At 37.2% G+C, this 21786-nt stretch overlaps 1 long non-coding RNA gene across 1 annotated transcript; it reads left to right on the top strand.

The window, feature by feature from the left end:
- Positions 1 to 335: 335 nt before the first annotated feature.
- LOC149782201 (uncharacterized) lies at positions 336 to 6212 on the top strand. The gene is made up of 4 exons (XR_016414567.1): positions 336 to 465; positions 950 to 1057; positions 1336 to 1448; positions 6099 to 6212. It is a non-coding gene; the product is annotated as an uncharacterized LOC149782201 (long non-coding RNA).
- Positions 6213 to 21786: the final 15574 nt, after the last annotated feature.

Genomic DNA, 21786 nt, shown 5'->3' with positions numbered 1-21786 from the left:
GTTACTGCATTTGTATGGGAACATATGAACTCGTTTTGTTAGAAGGCTATACTTCACTCCCAAGGTCGTGCAGTATTCCATCCCAAAACTCGTTCATATTTTCCCATACAAATGTAGTAACCTATAAATATATATATGATGCGACCAACTGTATTAGTATTGCATCCTGATATGGACTATATACATATTTATTTTCAGTTTGATGACATGAATGATTATGCTATGTCCTTCACCAATATGCATGCACTGGAACTGTCAAACTGACAAACCTCTACGAAAATGTATACGAAGTTTCCGACAGCGGTCATAACACTTTGCATTTATGATCACGACCACGATTGAGAAAGTAACAGATGTGATCGAGATATCTGTCTATAAAATCCACGAGGCGTACAGGCGATTGTTGTGTCAGAAATCACTGCAAAATGAAAATCATAGTGGCTGTTGTTCTTCTTGGTCTGGTTGGTGAGTATTTTTAAGATCTTACTTGTTTATTAGTTGCATGGTACATGTCTCAAACAGTTCTTTGTATAGCTCAGGAACTGTAGCAATCTATCCCAGCATTATCAACACGTTTTTAAATGTAAGTTCAAGCTGAGACTCCAAGCATTCCAGTCAAATGTGTGCTACTTTGAGCAACATATGCTAACCGTTAAGAAATCTCGTTCATATATATGAGGTAACTTTCTAGACGGAGGACGTCAGAGACACACAAAAAGATCAAATAAATGTCTCTAGCGATTTCATGCTCCTAAATGGTTCATCCTAGAGGAATACTAAACGATTGTTTACCGTTGTAATAAGGATGTCAAATGTACCAAATGGCAATATTTTTCCAGCCTAATTCCACTTCTCAATACGACCATTTTTACAGAACAAATATGTAAGTGTGGTTTAACATATGTTTGTTTATGTCTATAACTGCATAATCAGTTATGTCATTTCTCAGCCCTGACAATGGCACAGTTTCAATGTACCAGCGACGCAGACTGCGCAGCACACTGCCATCCGCATTCCGGCCATTGTAATAATGGAGATTGCCACTGCAATCAACATGGTAAGTTTATTTGTATACCCTATCCTTTATTACAACAAAATGTTCAAGTGTGAAGGTTCAATGAAATATAGTTTTAAAATAAATGCAGGTAGAGCCATCTTTCTGTACTTTTGTATCTGCATTCATCAGCGATAGTAACGGATTCAATGAAATATACTATATAAACACGTGTCAAGAGAAATGATAAGATATACGTTATCGATATACCTAAAGAAGAACACGCAGAACATTAGCGCTGGTTTTAAATTGTAGATACACTTAATTACCTTTTGCTTCAGGTCGACGGGCACCTTGCGAGGGGCACACATGCACATGTCCAGATGGAACCCAAGGGCATTGTGACCATAATGGAGTCTGTCACTGTCACAGTTAAATATTTATTTTAACTTTGGTAAGTAGAAGTTATTGCATTTGCCTAATTGGATGGAATGAATCAGAATCTTGACATAATTTCTGCAGAGTCCATTGTCTGCAAAGAAACGTGTCTAACATAATTGCTTTATTTGTTTCTATTTATTTTCGTCAACTTGTGCATACGAGAAACAATTGCATTGGAAACATCTATATTATATTTATTAGGGGAAAAAATCTTCATTACAAATTTCATATTCTATATTATGTAGAAATACAGTTTCGAGCATTCAGCTTCCTTTCTGAGTTACTGACTACATTTTTTATTTTGAGCATAAGCAAATGCCATTTTGTATGATACTCTCTTCTTAAACATCATGTACAACACGGTGCAATGAAATTTCGTTAAGACCGAATATTGCAAATGAGATTACAGTTGTAAAATTAAAAGATAAAACTATAACGTCATATATACTTCATTATCGTGATAAATTAAATTTACTAGCGATATTAATCGATTAATAATGATTACCAATTAATAACCTATTTTCTATACCCGAATACCCTACTTTTAGAAATACTTGCAAGACACCATGGAAACGAAAATAATGAGCTGAATACAAAATGGACAGACAAGCGGAGAATATACTTCAGTGAGCGCGTGAACTATTATCTAAAAGGTTGTAAGAAATATTAGCTGATGATCCGATTAATATGTTGGCTCAACATGTGGCTGAAGAATTACTGTCTAAATTAGAGGTAACCGATATTACCCAGCGTATAAAGCTGAGGTAATTGCTGTTAGGTAAATGAAACATCGAAAAAAGAAGGTATAATCATACAAAGTTATCTGAACAAAGATAACTATTGTAATACAGGTTTTCATTTTCCTAGTTTCCTTCTATGAATTTCGTGTATGTTCGTGGCAAAATAAACTCTAAATTTATTTTTATGTACCTAGTAATCATATATATATATATATATATATATATATATATATATATATATATATATATATATATATATATATATATATATATATATATATATATATATATATATATATATATATATATAACAGGCCAATTTTTTTTATCTGCAAATGGAATACTCTTCAGCCCAATTAATCTATGTTGTGGTGTTTCACAGGGGTCTGTTCTAGGACCTGTTCTCTTCATTCTGTACACTCAGCCGCTCTCAAGTGTCATAGATCATCATCCAGTGTCTCACCAATTGTATGCTGATGACACCCAAATATACAGATCTTGCGACCAAATTGAGGTTGATGCTACCGACCAATGTGTAGCGATCTGCATTTCTCATGTGAAATCATGGATGACATGTAACAAGCTGCAGATACAACTGAGGCTATTCTGATCACAACACATACACTTTCTCAGTCACATCATTTACCTCAAACAATAAATATCAGTAACACCAACATTAAATTCACACAGGCAGTACGAAACCTAGGTGTCTCTCTGGATACCTGTCTCACGTTGCACCAACATGTCATGAACATATGCAAGGCTGCATATCTTGAGCTGAGATGCATCAGCTCCATTCGCAAACATCTTTCAGCAGATGCCACTAAAACACTTGTATGTTCATTAGTACTTTCAAGACTGGACTATTGTAATATTCTAATCACCTTTCAGGTAATATTTGGCTCACTCTTTTAGTTATATATCCAACACTAGTCTGTCCATTTATAATCAGACCATTATCATACAGCTTGCGCCTCTGATCGCCTCTGTCAACTAAAATCAAGCTCCTGGCCTTTGCGAGTGGCTTAGCTTCGAAGTCCGGCTGACCATGTTTCCACTAATAGGAGAAGTAGTGACGACGGGCCACTAGCATATTAAAACCAGTGGCTTTGGGTAGATTGAACTCGTAAATATTGGTTGATAGCTCACCTATGAGTAGTAAAGCCCCGGTTCCAAAGCTCTAGCGGCTATACCCACTCACTGGAAAGGCTACGGGAGTAAACCCCGACATAAAATCTAGAGACGAAGTTCCAAACGCGGTCTGACATTGACCTCAACGTCATAACGGCAACTCCTGCGACGTCGTTGGTGCCAAGCTGTATCGGCATTCGTCGTTCCTTGGGTCAACCAGCTGCGTGGAGAGGAGGATCTGCTAAAAGGGCAATTGCTGATTCTCCATACCACTATGCCCGGGCTTCGTACCTCCACTGGAGAGGACACACCAGCGTCGTCGTTAGGTGTCGGCACAAGACGGAAAGTAGTAGTTTACCGGTTGTAAAGCTCAATTGAGGTAGAGCTTGGCGCAGAGGCTGCTTACGACGGCGGGAGAGATCACCATGTCTCACTGGACACCAGCCTCAAGCTGGGCAGCCCCCAGGCAGTAAGGTGCAGCCCGCCATGCCTATCTGTTTCACTGGGTGCCTGGAGCTTAGAGAATCATCTCGACAAGTGGGCTACAACCTCCACACAAGGCAGGACTAAAAGAAGAAATAAGAAGACTACAGCTCTTCGTTTCGCAAGCTGGAATATCAGGACCATGTGTCCTGGATTCGTCGCTGACCTTCAGCAAATTGATGACGCACAGAAGACTGCCGTCATTGATAGAGAACTCTACCGAGTAAACGTCGATACAGACTACTTTCAGGAGACCCGACTGGCCGACAGCGGCACCATCAGGGAAGCTAACTACATCTTTTATTCGCAAGGAAAGCCGTCGGATGAACCTAGTCAGCAAGGTGTCGGCTTCGCTATAAAGAACACGCTAGTCGCCTTCATTGAACCTCCTTCATCAGGTACTAAGATAATTCTCGCCCACCGGCTGTCAACATACTCAGGCCTAGCAAACATATACAGCGTGGACGCCCCAACCCTCTACTTGACCCGTTAGGAGAAAGATAAGTTCTATGAGGTTCTGGATCAGGCAATATCCGGTATCCCCAACTCTGAAGGCCTCTACCTATTATGAGACTTCAATGCTAGAGTGAGAGATGACCAAGAAGCCTGGTCCACCTGTCTCGGCTCTCACAGAACGGGCAAGATCAACGAGAATTGGCAGCATCTGCTGAAGATGTGCTGCTCCCACAGCCTATGTGTGACCAGCACCTTCAAATGCAAGGATATCCACAAGGTGTCATGAAGACACCCATGTTCCGCTAGTTGCACCAGACAGACCTCGGTATCACCAGGCGTGCGGAACTGGCCAGTGTCCTCCTCACCCGCAGCTACCACAGTGCCGACTGCGACACGGACCATTTCCTCGTGGCCAGCAAAGAGCGAATAATACCCCAAAAGCTGGGCCACGCCAAGAAGTGCAGCCCACGCATCAACACCTGCTGTGCACGCAATCCAGAGAAAACACAGCAGTTTATGAGCAAACTTCAGGAAGGTCTTGCCACAGCGACACCTGATGACACCATTGACTCCAAGTGGTACCACCTCCGTGACCCTGTCCTATCTTCAGCCACAAATGCTGACTAGTATGAGGCAAAGTGGGATAAAATGGAGCCCCTGACTGTGGCGAAGAGGAAAGCCCTCCTGGCATACAAGGCTGCACCTAAGCTTAGTACACTACAGGACTCAGGACTGCCAGGAACAACGCCCAGCAGATCGCCCGCTGCTGCGTCAACACCTACTACCTGAACTTCTGCATCAGTATTCAGACAGCTGCCGACACCGGAGATGCAAGAGACATGTACGAAAGTATCAAGAAGGCGACAGGCACTCCCATCTCCATGACTGGCCCCTCAAGTCCATGACGGGCGAAGTCATTCCAGACCAGAGGAAACACCAGAAGCGATGGGTTGACCACTATCTCGAGCTGTATGAAACCGAAAACTTCGTCACGGACACCGCCCTGGATACCATCCCCGACATACCTGTCATGGAAGAACTAGACACACCGCCCATAAAACACGCTGAATAGAGAGATAGGAAGAAGGCTAAAGAAACAAATACTCTGAAGCTACACCATCGTCTCTTGTACACGGACGTATGCCAATAGATTATCTTAAATTAAAACTTCCATGATGTCGAGGAATTATTACTAGATGTAGGGTGAATTGGCGTCAGCAGTAGAAAAAGACAGCAATCCAAATCGATCATTACGTTAGATATCAGTAAATCAAATATTAACTTTTCACGCTTCTCGTAAGGTTTCTCTAACACAATTGTATAAATTAAAGTATAGTAGGTTGGGTTTATTGGCATTGGGCCGATAAATCATCCTCTCACCAGTGATGATATTGATTGATGATTTAGAGACTCATATAACCTATTCATTAAAACCTGCAACAGTCTGCATTAAGTTTTGGCTGTACACATTGGTGTACATTTTATACACTTACCCATCGGCTGAAGGGTCTTTTGGTAATATATTCATCATATTTCCGGAGCAGATCCTACGTTTGGTGACTTGTAAATCCACTTGGAATAGCACGACTATCTGTCCGGTGGCCATTTTGAATTATTTCGCTCTAGATATGGATGTTACCAAGATGTTACCAATTTTGTGCCTAAAGTGTACACAGGTTTGTTCCGGAAAGATCTGCATGCAGCAAAATTGCACATTTTAATGAACCGGCGATATCAGACCCACTTATCATCCATCAGTATCGACACAGATTTGAGGGGTTATTTATCGGACTAAAGTGGTATTTCTGTTACCTATACTGTTTAGTATCAGCAACACCTTTCTATTTTTTCAGTGCCGTGAACAGCATGACGACACAAACGAAGAAAAAGTATGAATTTGCCCGAAACAGTGTGAAAAATATATTGTACTGAATTTAATTGCTCCTGAATAAAAACGATCATATACATTTCTAGTTATTTTATTATGTCAGGCCTACGCATGTCTTTTCTATTTTTAAAATCGTGCATTTCTTGATGGACACTCTCGATCACTGTTAATAGCATTCAACTCTGTTAGCCGAATGCAAACAAAAAGCTGCCGGCTTTTCCACAATTAGGTCTTTTGGGGGTATAGATAATAAATCAATATCATCCACTCCTCTTTTTCGAAGATTCATTAGCAAGTGTTCTATCACTCAGAATAGAAATGCCAAGTCAAATACGAAATTTAAAATTCCTTTCTTTTTAATCCATTTGTATTTAAGATGGAATGAAAATCGCTTTTTCTGTGATCCCTACTCACGGTTTTATGAAGGTGACATGCAATGGAAAGTCTTTCTATTATTAGTCATGTTCGATGTTCTTTTATTCGTTACTTGACATTATTTTGAAAATCTTCCTTCTTCTTATATATTGTAATGTATATTTAATTTGTACTACGTGCATGCCCTTTGTCTGTAATTGGGGGTAAGGGTTTAGACCTACGTGGCTAATATCATTATTATTTTTAAAATATGTTTACTTTCAGTTGGATTCAATATCTAAGTATTTCCATGGAAATTCTAATGACTACCAAATTTTGTGAACGCTGCTTACTGATATTTGAATGCAAGGTCTACCCTTATTTTACAAAATTTATCATATTCTAGAATTGTGAAATATGAATCAGAAAAATTATGTTATGTATGCAAACATTTATTTCAGATTTTGTTCTCCGCTCTATTATTTTACGACCTCGATATATTTTAACCTTTCTCCAGATCTGTCTATGATGACACTAAACATGCAGGGATAACACATTCAAACAATACAGTAAAAATTTGAACGGAAATTCAACATTCGGGACATCATTAATAAAATTAATGATTCAAAAGCAACATTCAGTATCTCTTTAGCCATTTCATTTGTCTTGGATGGCTTTAAAATAACCGTACAATTTAAGAAGCAGTAGTAATAATTAACTTCTTTTATTATTACCTCTAGATGAATTGGTAAATATCAAATGTTCAACTAATTTATTTATTCAATTGAATGTGAAGGATTATGTCGCATTCCTAAATTCTATTCATTGCTGGCTACTAAACTGGTGTTGTATCTTTAACTTCCAATTATATTCGTTTACCTATTGTCTCATTATATTCGTTTAACAATTTACCTTTTTCTTTCAACGCTGTTTGAACAGAAATTAAACGATGCAAATGTACATGTTTGGTGAGATTCAAAAATATATTTTCATTGTATTGAGGCTCAATATTCGATAAGCTACAGCGTGATTATAGAGACTTGCAACACAGGTCTTCAAAAGCAACGTGAGCTTTAGTTATATCAATCAGTTTGAAAAATAAATAAAGTTGTTTTTGTCAGTAAAAGTTAATATCATCATTCATTTTATATATTTAGAATATTTCTGTTACAAATTTTAATAAATTTAGTTTATGAAAGTCAAACTAACCTTAAATAAGAAATATGAGTAGTATGCTTTTTTTTACTGAGTATAGCTGTGTGTACATAATGTATTAGTCTAGTAGCTATTTATCCCTTTTTACCAGTATGACTGTTTGTCTACCAGTATGACTGTTTGCTTACCAGTATGCCTGTATACATATTACATTGATCCTATAGCATAGAGATATCGTATTTTTGCTCTAATATAAAAAGTAAAGACATAAAAATAATGGCGGGTAAACATCCATACATTACATTATAAGGGCTGAACACCATAGTACTATGTGAATTAAAGAGGCGTGTGCTTGAAATCCGCTTTTATAATTTAAGAGTAATATTCTTTAAAGTTAATATTTCATTTTTGTTCTTATGACGTTAACATTAATGCCCGATATTGCAATAAGCAAAAAGAATAATGCTTGTTTTATTTCATAACCTTGTTAGTTTTGGCCTTAAGAGTAAGTTTAAAATAAATTGCCGTGATGCCAGGGAACAATAAGTAATAAATTAAAAAATGTGTTGTATGTGTTTATAACGTGACGCAGCAAGCTTCTTGTCAAACAAAAGTTTGTAATGTGAATGGAAGTGTGTTAGTTTAAAAATAATAAAACATCCCACAAAACATATTTGGTAGTGGCCATCGACTGAAGGTGCCTCATTACTACTTTTCTATATTATATTCTGGTAGTGCTTTCTTTTCAAAAAGAAACAAATTTGCTGACCTAGTAAGGCGTAAACTACATACATGCTACTAAAAATGATATTTCATTTTGAGAGCTCTTTGTAAGTAGCACAAATCCTTTCGATCCTTGGTACTACCTTGTAACGACCATTCTATATACAATTTCTGCGATCCTGCTTTTTATCTTGTTAGTGCAATTTAAAAACGGACGAATTGTATGATATGGGGAGGCAAACGGAGGAGGAAACAAACACTCCAAAGCAGAATGACTCAAGACATAAGTCAATCTCTAAAAGGTCCGGTACATTTAGGAAGATTATTATTGGCTTCGCTTCAAAATCCCGTTCGTCTTACTTACTGCACCGTGCACCCTGCTTTTTCATGTTTGTTTCCTATAGCATTCTCCCCTGACAAAAATAATCTCTCAAGGATCAGGTGCATTTGAAACATTTGTTGCTTGCTATATAATGTGTAACTTATATATCGAGAGGTGTATCAACTGAGTTTGTGTATATAGTTGAATATCCAATTATGTGTGTCTTGCATTCTCGTGTAAGTCGCTTACTTTTACATTTCCAAAACTTGGGAGTTATGTATATGGTATGGTCTTCACCAATATGCCTTTTCTGGAACTGATAATTCTCTAGTTACCCATTTACGTCCGAAGTCATAATGTTGTGTGTAGACTCATGACTACAATTGTGAAAATAACAGATGTTTACAATACGTGTGCTGATAAAATGGTACAAAAACGTACATATGATACACTGTGTCAACAATCACTGTGAAATGAAGGTTATATTGGCTTTTATTCTACTGGCTCTAGTTGGTGACTATGTAAAATATACTAAATGCTTTATTTTGCCATAGGAAAAGTTGTAAACTTCATGTCACGTGCTCTCGCCGTCTTAGATACGGACGTATTATGGCCAAGTAGCATTGAAATCTTGTACTGTTTTTAAACATGAAAGTGAAACCGAGTTTCCAAGTCCTAAAGTCAATGGTTTTATTTGAGGTACTTCTGTGTCTTTGAAAGCATGAAACAGAAGTGGTAAAGATTATTTCAGTTTAATTATAATTCTAACTCGATAACCTAATTTATTCTAGATGCATGTCTCGTAACTTGCAGCATATGTCACATATCGTGATCTAAAATATTACAAGGTCAGGTTACTTTGATGTGGAGGAATCTAGGAGACATTGGACAGTGACTCTATATAAGACTATCAAGGCAGCGAACTGCCGGCATCAGGTGTCAAAGATGGTTCTTCAGAGAAGCACGTTAAGATTTTAATTATTTCTAGGGCATGTACAAGGTGGAACGAGTCACACCACCTCCTTCTGATGTCTCATGTATAAAGGGCTAAATTATTTGTTAATGCAGGAGAAACCAAAGAACCCGGGCACCAATGATATAGCAATGGATGATTCAATACCAGTGAATGATCTGGAACCTGATACTAACCCGCGACTAAATAAATAGAAACAATGGTTTTACCGCTAACCCAGGTTCAAACATAACAAATTACAGCAGTTTTCATCCTGCTGTCTCTACGTCTACCACCATAACTATATATAACTCTTTGATTAACAAATGTTAAGGACTAAAAGGCAAGACTACGTTTTGATTTTATATATTTATGCAAGAGTACGTTTTAATTTTATATATTGCAACATCATTGAGTTATGTCATTTTTTCAGCCCTGACATTGACACAGAGCCCTTGCATATACAATGCAGATTGTATTGCACACTGCCAACCTCGTTTTAGTGTTTGTATTGACTTTAAGTGCCACTGCCTTCACCTTCAGGGCAAGTTTGTCTAAATATCCTTGCTTTTATGACAGCGAATATAAACGTACGTCTTTCGATAAATGGTCCGGTTATTAAGATATTTTGTTTATTAAAGTACATGACAATGCATGCATAATTACCCTAAAAGCCTGTTTGTACGTCCTTAATAGTAGCATAGCTAATACATCAGATAACACACACACACGTTATATATATATATATATATATATATATATATATATATATATATATATATATATATATATATATATATATATATATATATATATATGTGTGTGTGTGTGTGTGTGTGTGTGTGTGTGTGTATTTTACTTACATCACATGCAAATACATATATATTACCCCTTTGAACGGAGTTAAGATTTACCACAGGCCGTTGTGTATTGACCGAGTGAATGAACTTACATCCCCGAGTGTGCCCGCAACAATATGTAGTTATATGCCTTTTGTGGCTAGTCACAATCACCTTTGCACGTTGACAAGTTGATTTTTTCCTTTTTAGTTTCTATTTTCTTAACATTGATTAAATCAATATAATACACACTTATTATATAAACATGAAAGATGGTTTAAATCCTAAAAGTAGAGCACTACAAACACTTGTTTAGCTGCGCCATTCACATGAACGCTAAGCCATTCACCAACCGGCTCATACAAATTAATGTGGAATAGAAAATAAGCGGTAATTAACAAGAGGTAATTAAAATATTTTAAATTATTTACAGTTGATATAAGACATTATTCCTACTTAGAAACAGTAAAACTGACCAAAGACACACATTCTCTCTCTCTCTCTCTCTCTCTCTCTCTCTGGTCTGTTTGACTTTAAAACTCTCTCTCTTTGTCTCTCTCTCTCTCATCCTTTTGTCGGTTCGACTTAACTTTTACCATCATTCGTAAGTCCAGATATATCGTGGGATGACGCAAATGAAAATCCTCAACATTCGTCAGTTCACAGATTTTGGACAGTATCTTGCTACGTTGGTCGAGAGAGAGAGAGAGAGAGAGAGAGGTATGTATATTTAAAGGTCACCGGCCACCTATTTTGTACAAACGTGTGATATTATTATTATTATAAACAAAACGCATTGGTTATGTATGCACACCATACAAATGTTTAATTAGACTTAAAACTCCGCTTTATAAAATGAAAAAAAAAAAAATGATTCGGCAATCTCCGTAAACAATCGGTAGTTTTCGCGTGCCAAAACCGGATATGACGTACATTTATCCCTTCTATTCAACCTAGCCATTCAAGAGCTTAATTTCTACACGTAAATGTCTGTGTGATATAGCGTACGATCGTGCTTTTGTACAGCAAATATGGTGCACTGTGTTGCATACGGATGTAACCAAAAGAGTGATGATGGGAAAAAGCGTTCTTTCTTTTTCCGAAAAACCATGTTTACCAGAAAAAAGTGTATTTAATCTGTGGGATCGAATAGGGGAGGGATGGGAAAGTTGTATCATTTATGCCGGATTATAGTGAATTTGGCCCAAAGACAATTCGGCCCAACTCGAAATACAATTCGGCCAATCTTAGCAATAGTTTGTACGTTCTTTTTCTTCAAAAAATGTAGATGCTATGTAAGATAGGTTTTAGGGAAAAAAACATAAATTTAAAATTTAAACAAACTATTTTGATATTCTTTGAAAGAAAATAATCATACTTCGTAACGTACATATTTATGAGAGAAAACACAAACTGACATATCTTGCTTGTTCAAATTAAAATATTTATGTACATTTTGTATGCTAACAAATATATGCATCTTCACAACGACATTCTCAATCTTCCGGTCAAATTATCAATAATCATTTATAAAACAAAAATAGGTAACAGATAATATTCTACATAATACGTATACATTTTGCTAAGGGTAGTGTACATGAGATATTATAACAAATATACTTAATTTTAGGCTTCACGTTGTAACACAGCTGCATACAATGCATACTAGATTACACATGAGAGAGAGAGAGAGAGAGAGAGAGAGAGAGAGAGAGAGAGAGAATAATGTTGAGCATTTTGTCAGTATTTATTTGCTGCAATATGAAGCTCTTACCAGTTAATTTTATTGTTTGTTTTTATTTTTCAAGTTGTCTTAGTGTTTGCGCGCGTAAATTGAAAGCTTGTCATTACTGGTCAATATCGTCAATCATTTTTGCTCCATTATTCCGTACAAATTAGAAAGGAAATAATTTTGTGTCTAATTTGTGTCCCCCCCACACTCACGGTAGAAAACAAATTGATAAACATACCCTTGTTTGAAAATAAAATGAAAGAAATTAACCTTGCATTGTTATCATATATTCCTTCATTTTCATCATGCGAAAATTATTTTAAAAAAAATATATCCACGAACTCCATATATGTAGCGGATGCCGGCTTGCGTATGCATTCCTATGTGTAGTGTGTATCACTTATGTCAAATAACAAAATCGCAAATGAGACGAAAGTATCACCCGATTGCTTGAAGGCACCTGCCATTTACGCATGATAAGTTACTTATTGCAAACTCACCCAGATTGTATTGTGTCCCGGTTGACTATAAGTCGGTATCTCGCAAATAATAAAAAAATAAAGTTATTTCCATTAGGTAATGGTTGTTTGTAGAAAATGCTAATTTGTGACCTGTGGTAAAACATAGAACTATATTATCTTGCAACTGTCAGAATTCTATCAGGTGTGCTTTAACATCTAACACTGTAAGTTGTGTTATGTTGTGACCAGTTTGGGCTGAATTTTATTTTCTTCAAATTATTGAATTCAATTGATTATTTTCTCGAGAAATACAAACTTGCTCTGAGAAAATTCTTGAATAAAGACATTCATTGGAATTTATACTGAATTCAAACCTGGAATATTTATGTGATTCAACAAGAGACTGTTGACACAACAGCACTTCATTGACCATAACAGACGTCATCGCCTTCAAATTTTGATCTCATCGGGACTTGAACTTAGTTTCATTCATGACTTTAATGACTATGACTTGTGTTTTAATTCTTGGATTATTTTGAATTTAATTCGTAAAATGGCAAGTTCTTTTTTTTTTCATTTTTCACTTTACATTCAAGGGAAATAAATTATTTGTTAAATTTTACAAAGTTTATTGCCTTCACTCTTTTCTGTTACTTATTGTAAGATTATAGACTCGTAACAGAGGCCTTTGGACACTTTCATGTTTTTTTTTTTTTTTAAAATCGATTTTTTAGAATATTATAGTTTGTTTAAGAAACAACAACAAAAACAAAACATGAAATGCATCACAGTATGTGGAAGACTTGTATGACCAGCTACAAGAAATTGTGGATAAAACATCGCAAAAAGACATTCTGGTTGTGCAGCGTGATTGGAATGCCAAGATAGGCGAGGACGCTTGCATGAACTGGAAAGGAACATGTGGGCGCTGCTGCAATGCACAGACAAATGAGAGAAGACTGATGCTCCTGGAATTCTCTAGTTACAACGACCTTATGCTGGCAAACACTTTAGGATAGCACAAATTATCCAGAAGATGGACATGGCAGATCATCACATCATGGTGAAGAGGCGCCTACAGTCAAGTATAAACATCGGCAAAACTAGAAGCTTTCCCGCAGCGGACATAGGAAGTGACCATCATCTGGTGAGGCTACATATAAAGAAGGTCAAGAAAGAGAGCCACACAAGAATAAAATAAAATTTGATCTCGAGAAATTGAAGGATCCTGAAGTAGCAAAAGCCTTCCATCCAATGACTGGTGGGAAATTTGCACCGCTCACTATCCTCGATGCTGATAATACCGACATGGACACGTTAATCCCCGCATTTAATACAGCAACGACCGAAACAGCCAGCTATATCCTCGGTAGACATCGCCCAGTCAAGAAACCCTGGGTCACAGCTGAGGTTCTGAATTTGTGTGACGAGAGGAGGGAACTGAAGAAGAAAAAGAACGATACAAAAAGTGACAGAGCAGTACAAGGCAGTCAACAGGGAAGGCAAGAGAAGCTTGAAAAATGCAAAAGAGAACTGGATAGAATAAATGCCCAAAGACATTGAGGGAAACTTGAAAAGAAACAACAGCAGGAAAGCATACCAACTGGTCCATGTTCTAGCAAGCACAAAACGACGACTGGTTATCTCCTTACAGGACAAAGCCGGAAACTGCTTCACAGAAGAAAAATATATTCTGAAAAGATGGACAGAGTACTGCGCAGAACTTTACAACCACCGAGCCACAATGGATCCGAAGGTACTGAACATCCCTCCAGCAACTAACGACGACAACCACCCGATCCTACGCGAAGTAGAAGCCGCAGTGAGATCACTGAGAAAGTGTAAGTCAGCAGGGGTGGACAACATCCCAGCAGAAATAATCCAAGCTGGGGGAGAAACAATGATTAGCGCCCTCACAAACATCTGCAACAAGATCTGGCAAACAGGAGTATGGCCATCGCCATGAACCCAATCACTGATCATCACCCTCCCCAAGAAAGGCAACTGGCAACAGTGTCAAAATCACCGTACAATCAGTCTTATAAGCCATCCAAGCAAAGTCATGTTAAGGATACTGCTGAACAGACTAAAACTACAGGCTGAAAATATCGTTGCCGAATAGCAGGCGGGGTTCAGATCAGAGCGCAGCACAACAGAGCAGATCTTCAACTTCAGGATATTGTGTGGGAATTACCTCCAACACCAGCACGATCTGTACCACGTCTTTGTGGATTTCATGAAGGCATTTGACAGGAAATCCCAAATGATAAAATTATCATAGTCATATTGCATGTATTGTTTACTACTGATAGAGACTGATCCTTTCACTTTGGCAAGAAGGATATTTTCGAAAATTAGTCCAAGTATCACCTGGCTTAGCAGACCGGAACGATCATACATGAAGCGTTACCTGAATAAGAGACCCTATATGAGCCCGATATGAACGATACTAATTGGAAAATAAACAACTTTGAGTATTAACATTAACATTTTTTGCGTCTAAAGTGGGCACGAAGAAACGGCGTTGACAAAATTTACCTGGTACACACCAGTCTGCACTGCTAGTCAAATGACTAGCCAAATCTTGCAGCCACCGTGTCCATGGCATAAAGACTCAGATAGTCAATAATGGCAACAAAAACCCATTTGCAATGGGGTTGTTCAATAATATCAAGCATATTAAGTGATTGTCACAATGTTTATAAATACACAACAATGCCGACATAATTTGTATTATAGTCATTATGATAACAACAACCAGAAACATGTCGCTGTAACCTTGTAAGCGTCCGATCCGTGACGAAGAAAACACATGCCAGCACAGGCTTTGTTAGTATCACATGTCTCATCTCTCCTCTGGTATAATGGACAAATACATGACTCACAATTAGCAATAGTCCTCGGATCTAGGTGTTTATAATTCCAATAGTTTGATGTCTAATAGAGTTTTAGTTCTTGTCAGTAAGCATTTGTGGTCAGGACTTGTAAAGCTTAACCACGACTATTACATTTCTCAGTCTGCCATCCCTTCTGACTACAAAGACACATATTCAATTCTACAATGTAGGCGTGATGTATGTCACGAAATATGTACTCGTACCACTAGTAATGCAAAATGGAGAGCAAGAGGTCAAAATGTTTCGACGATATAGGTTCATCTCACTCGTATCGAATTAAACTCGTAATGAATGTTATACTTGTTATATATGAGAAGATAACCTTTATTGCTGATTTCTTTCAGATTGGGTGCAGTGTAATATAGTTCAAGTTGGCAAGGCCGAGTAGCAACCTACCATCTGCAGACACATCATTGTTATTGCGAATTACAATTTTTCGATAGAGTATTCCTTCTGTCCTCAAACCCTAATAGAAGTATCAATATATATACAAATGGATGGGAAAGGTCATTGAAATCTCACCCTGATTTTGAAACAAATGTATGTCTTTTTGTTGGTGTGTGTGTGTTGTGTGTGTGTGGTGCCTATAGTTAATTTATTTTTTGTCAATTTAACCGAGACAATAAGTTATTTAATTTCCCTATTAATTAGAGCAAGAATGTATTTCTTCAAAAACTGATTTGGTGTCAGAAATTTTAAGTGCCCCAGCCTCGACAAAAGATGTTTATTGGTCGGTCTCTGATACTAAGATGTAACCGATAGTCTGTTGAAATGAGGTGCCATTCACCAATGTCTGGAGAGCACTGACACAGAAGTTTACTTGCCTTGTCTTGTTTATTTGTCCGAAAAGCACTTACGTTTTCGACGTCCACCTTTCCTTGTCATGAATGACTTAGTGCAGAGAGATCGGTGACAGAGTCAATAACAATCCGTAGAGCTTGATAACTGGGTTTACACAATCATTGGTTCTGTCAAGATATATATATATATATATATATATATATATATATATATATATATATATATATATATATATATATATATATATATATATATATATATATATATATAATTATTATCAGATAATGTAAATATATATAGGGTCAGAAAAAACAATGTTTTGCTAATGTTCGAACACTTGCAGAAATTAATAGGTCACAATTATTCCAAGTCAGCAAAAAGGACATTAACATATGAAGATCATTGATCCGTTTGGATCCGAAGTCTATCAAAGTGAGAATTTGTTTAAGTAAAACCTAATGTAAACCTGTGCTTGTTGGTGTCTTCTGCAATGGTCACTTGATATTTGAAAGTTAATATTCCTTGTTTAAAATGTCAATAAGGCATATTGTCACTCTAGAGGTCAAATGTCATCCTCAGCGCTTCACAAAATGACAAAATAAATCGCTCTTGTTATTTCCTAGGACAAATAATATTCTGAAAACAATCGGAATGCAGAATATCTGTCTTTGTGTTACTCTTGATTTTAAAGTGACGATTTTTATCATTGACAAGGTCTTAAATCACTGTGTTCTGTTTATATCGTAATTTGTGTTTTATATAGTATACATTAACATATTTCAGGTAGTTTTTTTTGGTCATAAGAGTAGGTGAATCTTCAGGTTTGCTTCCATTTAAATATAGTAAGTATTGTGCGGAGTAAAACGGCATCTGTCACGTTATCAGCCAATACGATTTCTTTAAATATTACACGAGTCATAATGATTCCCGTACATATTTCTAGCATTTCCCTCTGATAGCATACATGATTGTCAGCTTTTATCTACTATAAATGATATCGACCCATTATTTTGGAAATTTAAGTGTAGTACATGACATGCAGCATGCATGCATTTTTATAATTATTCGATGGTGGGAAATTTGTAATAATAAAACGATTTGCCTGACAGTCCTATCTTAAGTATGCATCAACCTGGTGTATTCACACAATCGTACTGTCACTGCCGCTGGATGAAAGATCAGTGTAAATCATCATCTTTTTGAACCTACAGTGGGACAATTCCAAAGAAAATCTGGTCAGCTACATTTTCGCCGCCTTAAGAGCGATGGATGTCTAAATAGTACATGAACGAAAAGCGGCCAGATTCCGGAGCATATCCATTTTTCAATAAAGGGTCTCACTATAAAAAAGTTCTACCTGTACGGAGGTAGCTTAAGCCTGACGGCTACATAAACCAACAATCATATTGAACTTAGAACCCATATTGCAAACATTATTTATGTCGAAATCGAATGTCTCTCAGTCCTGCAACATTTAATCATGCATTCATGATATCTTCATATAAACTGCGGATAAAACAATTAGTTAATTTCGAGATATATAAAATATTAGAAATACACACTTATGCCAATGAGTCTAAACTATCGGCTGCTTTTTCTGCGTCACTTAGTAACAAACACTACAGCGCATGCTAGCAAACAACATTTCCGTATTCCGCTACACACACTATCAAGACATTTTAAATAGCAGACGAGACTTTGTTTTCTAATGTAGATTACAGGTATTTGCAGAAATCGCCAGATCAGAAGCCTTCCAGTCAAACAAAGGACACGTGAAATTCATTGTGAATCTATAATGTCTTTCTTAAAGATTGAAAATGAAAATGAGAATTTATGGCAGGAAAATTTTAATTTAAATCTCACCGTTTGTTATTTCCAGGTAGTACATAAAGCTTACACACACACACACACACACACACACACACACACACACACACATATATATATATATATATATATATATATATATATATATATATATATATATATATATATATATATATATATATATATATATATGTGTGTGTGTGTGTGTGTGTGTGTGTGTGTGTAATAAACTCACCACGAACAGAGCAAAACTAGTATCTAACTAGCTTAAGCGCTTTCGACTCTTAATGAGTATTTTTCAAAGGCAAATACAAAACCTAGACAAGACAAACAAATAAAACAGAAAAAGAGTTGTCTTTGCAAAATTTACATGACTATGACTTCTTGCGAAAACGGCATAGGAGTCGACCCTCAAAGAGTCCAGACACGAGCAGCCTACCGAGATAACTACTACTACTAGTAGTAGTGCCTGGCCACCGGTATTGACTGCCCTCGACCAATCAGACCACGTTCTGGAAATACAACAGCAACAACAACAACAATCTCCCAAAGGATCATCTGCTATCGTTGTTTCAAAATCACCACCACCACAACCACCACCACCACCACCAAGGACCAGTACTCCTACACCTACTACAACAATACAGCAGGTTAGCCAAGAGCAAGTATTCCAAGATATCCAAAGTCTCTTGGAAACTCCCCAGGGACCGTGTTCACCTTTCTCTGCAAAAATAACAATAACCGCAGTCGAAAGGGACAAAGAAACCACAAAATGGGCAGTATCACTTGACGACAGCGACCCAGACATCAAAAGGCTCAACACATTGGGACTACGTTTAGCAGTAGCGGACATCAGGCCATCAAGAGGATTCATCAAATCCACCGAAATCATAAACTGGAGATCCCTCAAGACAAAGAAACCCACAACAAAACTTTGGCACCAGGGAAAACGCATTCTTCAGAGACGCTTTAATGTGGCGTACGCAGAGCATCCAGTTTCAACCCTAATAGACGCTGCGGAATTCCTATGAGAATTCCATAGGTTTGAGGGATACCATGCACGCAAGCGAAGAGAAACTCAGCTGCTAAACTGTGTGAAGAGGAGGACAGAAGGAACACCTTCCCTCCTGCCGTATAAAAATGCCCTTCTTAGGACTCCTTCTAAATTGCCTCTTATCTAATGGTACCTTTTTCGGCTTGGTATCCCTATTCGATAAAACTACATTACTGACTTGATCCTTTCGCTACCACCACTTCAAAAGTGAAATATATTTTACCTAATAGTGACCAACCTTTTGTTATGTCGCTTAGACATATCTGCAACGTACACTCTGTACTAAAATTTCCTTTAACGGATAGGACATACCAAAAATATTTAAGACTTGTATGATTTGACTGAATTGCACAGGTGGCTGACACAACATTGGTATTTTTTATTGTCCATTTAAATCACTGGACTAAATTTGGTTCAGTACGAGCTGGTGTTTTAGGGAGTTCACAACATCCATGGCTGGCTTATCGAGCACCTTTCCTCCTTACCTCGCTTTGACAAAGTAAAGAGACGGAGATGTGGAACAATTTCCACCCGTCTAAAGCTAGATGTCATGTTGTGACGTCATCGCTGCGACCAATCTCAGCGGACGTTACAAATTGCTTGGGTCGACACCTAGTGCAGTCTACAACTGACTGAATTCCAACTTTATGATAACATGAATGTGTGTTGGGTCCATTCCCACTCATGAGAGCCTTTCATTCAGGTCGATAGGGACACCTAGTCACACGACCTGATTGCTAAATTAGCAGTGCTCTGTGAGCACATAAACGCCTGGGGGATGTGGCTCTAATTAATTTCCCCATGTACAGATATCAGTCTGATGTGCCGACATAAACCAGAAGCACATGCACTCCGTGAGAACGCCTCTTTAATCCAAAGAATCAATCTATAAACTCGTATCTGTTACGGAGTACATCTCCTCTTTGGTCATAATATGACGCATTGTGAAACAGGAGATACAAAGGTACATCCAGCCTTTTACCTTCTAGCAACGCGATGTGAACAAGCGACCAATCATAATTTCAACACTTCTTGGCATTAGCAAACCATTATAAATAAATGTCTATATTATCCTTCGCGTCATCATATGGGTGAAATACTGGGTTTCCTAATTAATCCGAGTTAGAGGCTTTCTAGCGTTCCCTCTTTCCAGTTAATAATTCAGTTTTCTCTTTTTATTCTGTGTCCATATTCCTGTATTTTAAACCTCATGTCTTCTCAATGAGACTGTTTCACAATCTCTAACCTCTCTTCCATGACTCTATAGTTTCCCTCTTTGTTTCCGTTTCCCAGAATATTCTATCGCTCTGTGCTTGCTTTTATGATTTTTACTTCCCCGTTCTCCTTTCTAATTCTGTCTTCTACTTCTTTGCATGTTTATCTAAATATATTATCTCCTTGTAAAATGCTATATTTCGTTCTGTTTACAATTCCAACCCCCTTAATTTCCGTTCTGCCTGCACTAAATCATTCGTTTCTATGTCCGTCTTCTTTAGTCTCTGATCTTTTTTCCAAGCCTTCTACTCTTGAACAAATATTTTAAGGAATTCTTCCTCACAACCAAAAGGTTTTCCCATTCCCGATAGGTCGTTCAGTGACCTAGCGATTAATACTGCTGATAAGATTACCAATCCAAAGTGCACCATCATGTGCAAAATGCAATTATTGGAGATAAAATGGAACTAAACACTGTCATCCTTTCTTGTGTGTGTGTGTGTGTGTTGTGTTAGGCTGAGGGATAGTCCGATGGACAGAAACATGAAATTTAGTGAGTGAAAATTTTTAATAACGAATCTACATGGACCACACGTATAATATCAGTATCAATTTTCACTCAGATAGCTTAAATCATGGTGTTTTGCTCTGAAAACAAAAACGTGTAAATGATATGTGGATGTCCAAAAAAATAAATGGATGAAGACATCAAAATAATGACACTGAGAAACTAAAGATACAAAAACACGTTTGCACCACTAGTTCAAACGATGTATAAGTTTCACACACACAGTTTCATTCACAAAGTCGAGTAACTACAAGCAGGGTATGTATCAGGAATTTGTTTTCAATATGATCCACGTTTTGATCCCAACAAAGCTTGATAGTTACAAGTGGATTAAGAACATCGTGATCTGCAGCTAGATTATTGTCCAGTATTACATGAATACCCTCAGTGGGTAAAGAAGGTACAGGTCCGACTGCAACGTTTCCTGAGACAGTCTGATGACAATTCTGAAATATGGGAATAACATTAAAAATCTGCACTCATTGAATAATAACCATTTCACTAGGAGCTGTCTTCTCAGATAAAGGCAGATAAGGGTACTTGATAATAAAAGCCTGAGAATTTCCTGTCCCTTAACATTTTAATTGATTTAAGCTTGGAATAACCACTAACTAGTGATAAAAGACCTTGCGACAGGTATGGTTTATAATTCTTCGGAATAAAGTCGGACTGGCTTTATTGGCCCAACTAAACCATTGCTTTTAATACATGACCGTTATATTGACCTCTTAGAAATACCGACATCTGGAATAG

Source organism: Sinohyriopsis cumingii, chromosome 15, assembly GCF_028554795.1.
Source record: "Sinohyriopsis cumingii isolate HCF-2022 chromosome 15, ASM2855479v2, whole genome shotgun sequence".
Lineage (NCBI taxonomy): Eukaryota > Metazoa > Mollusca > Bivalvia > Unionida > Unionidae > Sinohyriopsis > Sinohyriopsis cumingii.
The sequence above is the reverse complement of the archived record's forward strand: the minus strand, read 5'-3'. Positions and strand labels throughout refer to the sequence as shown.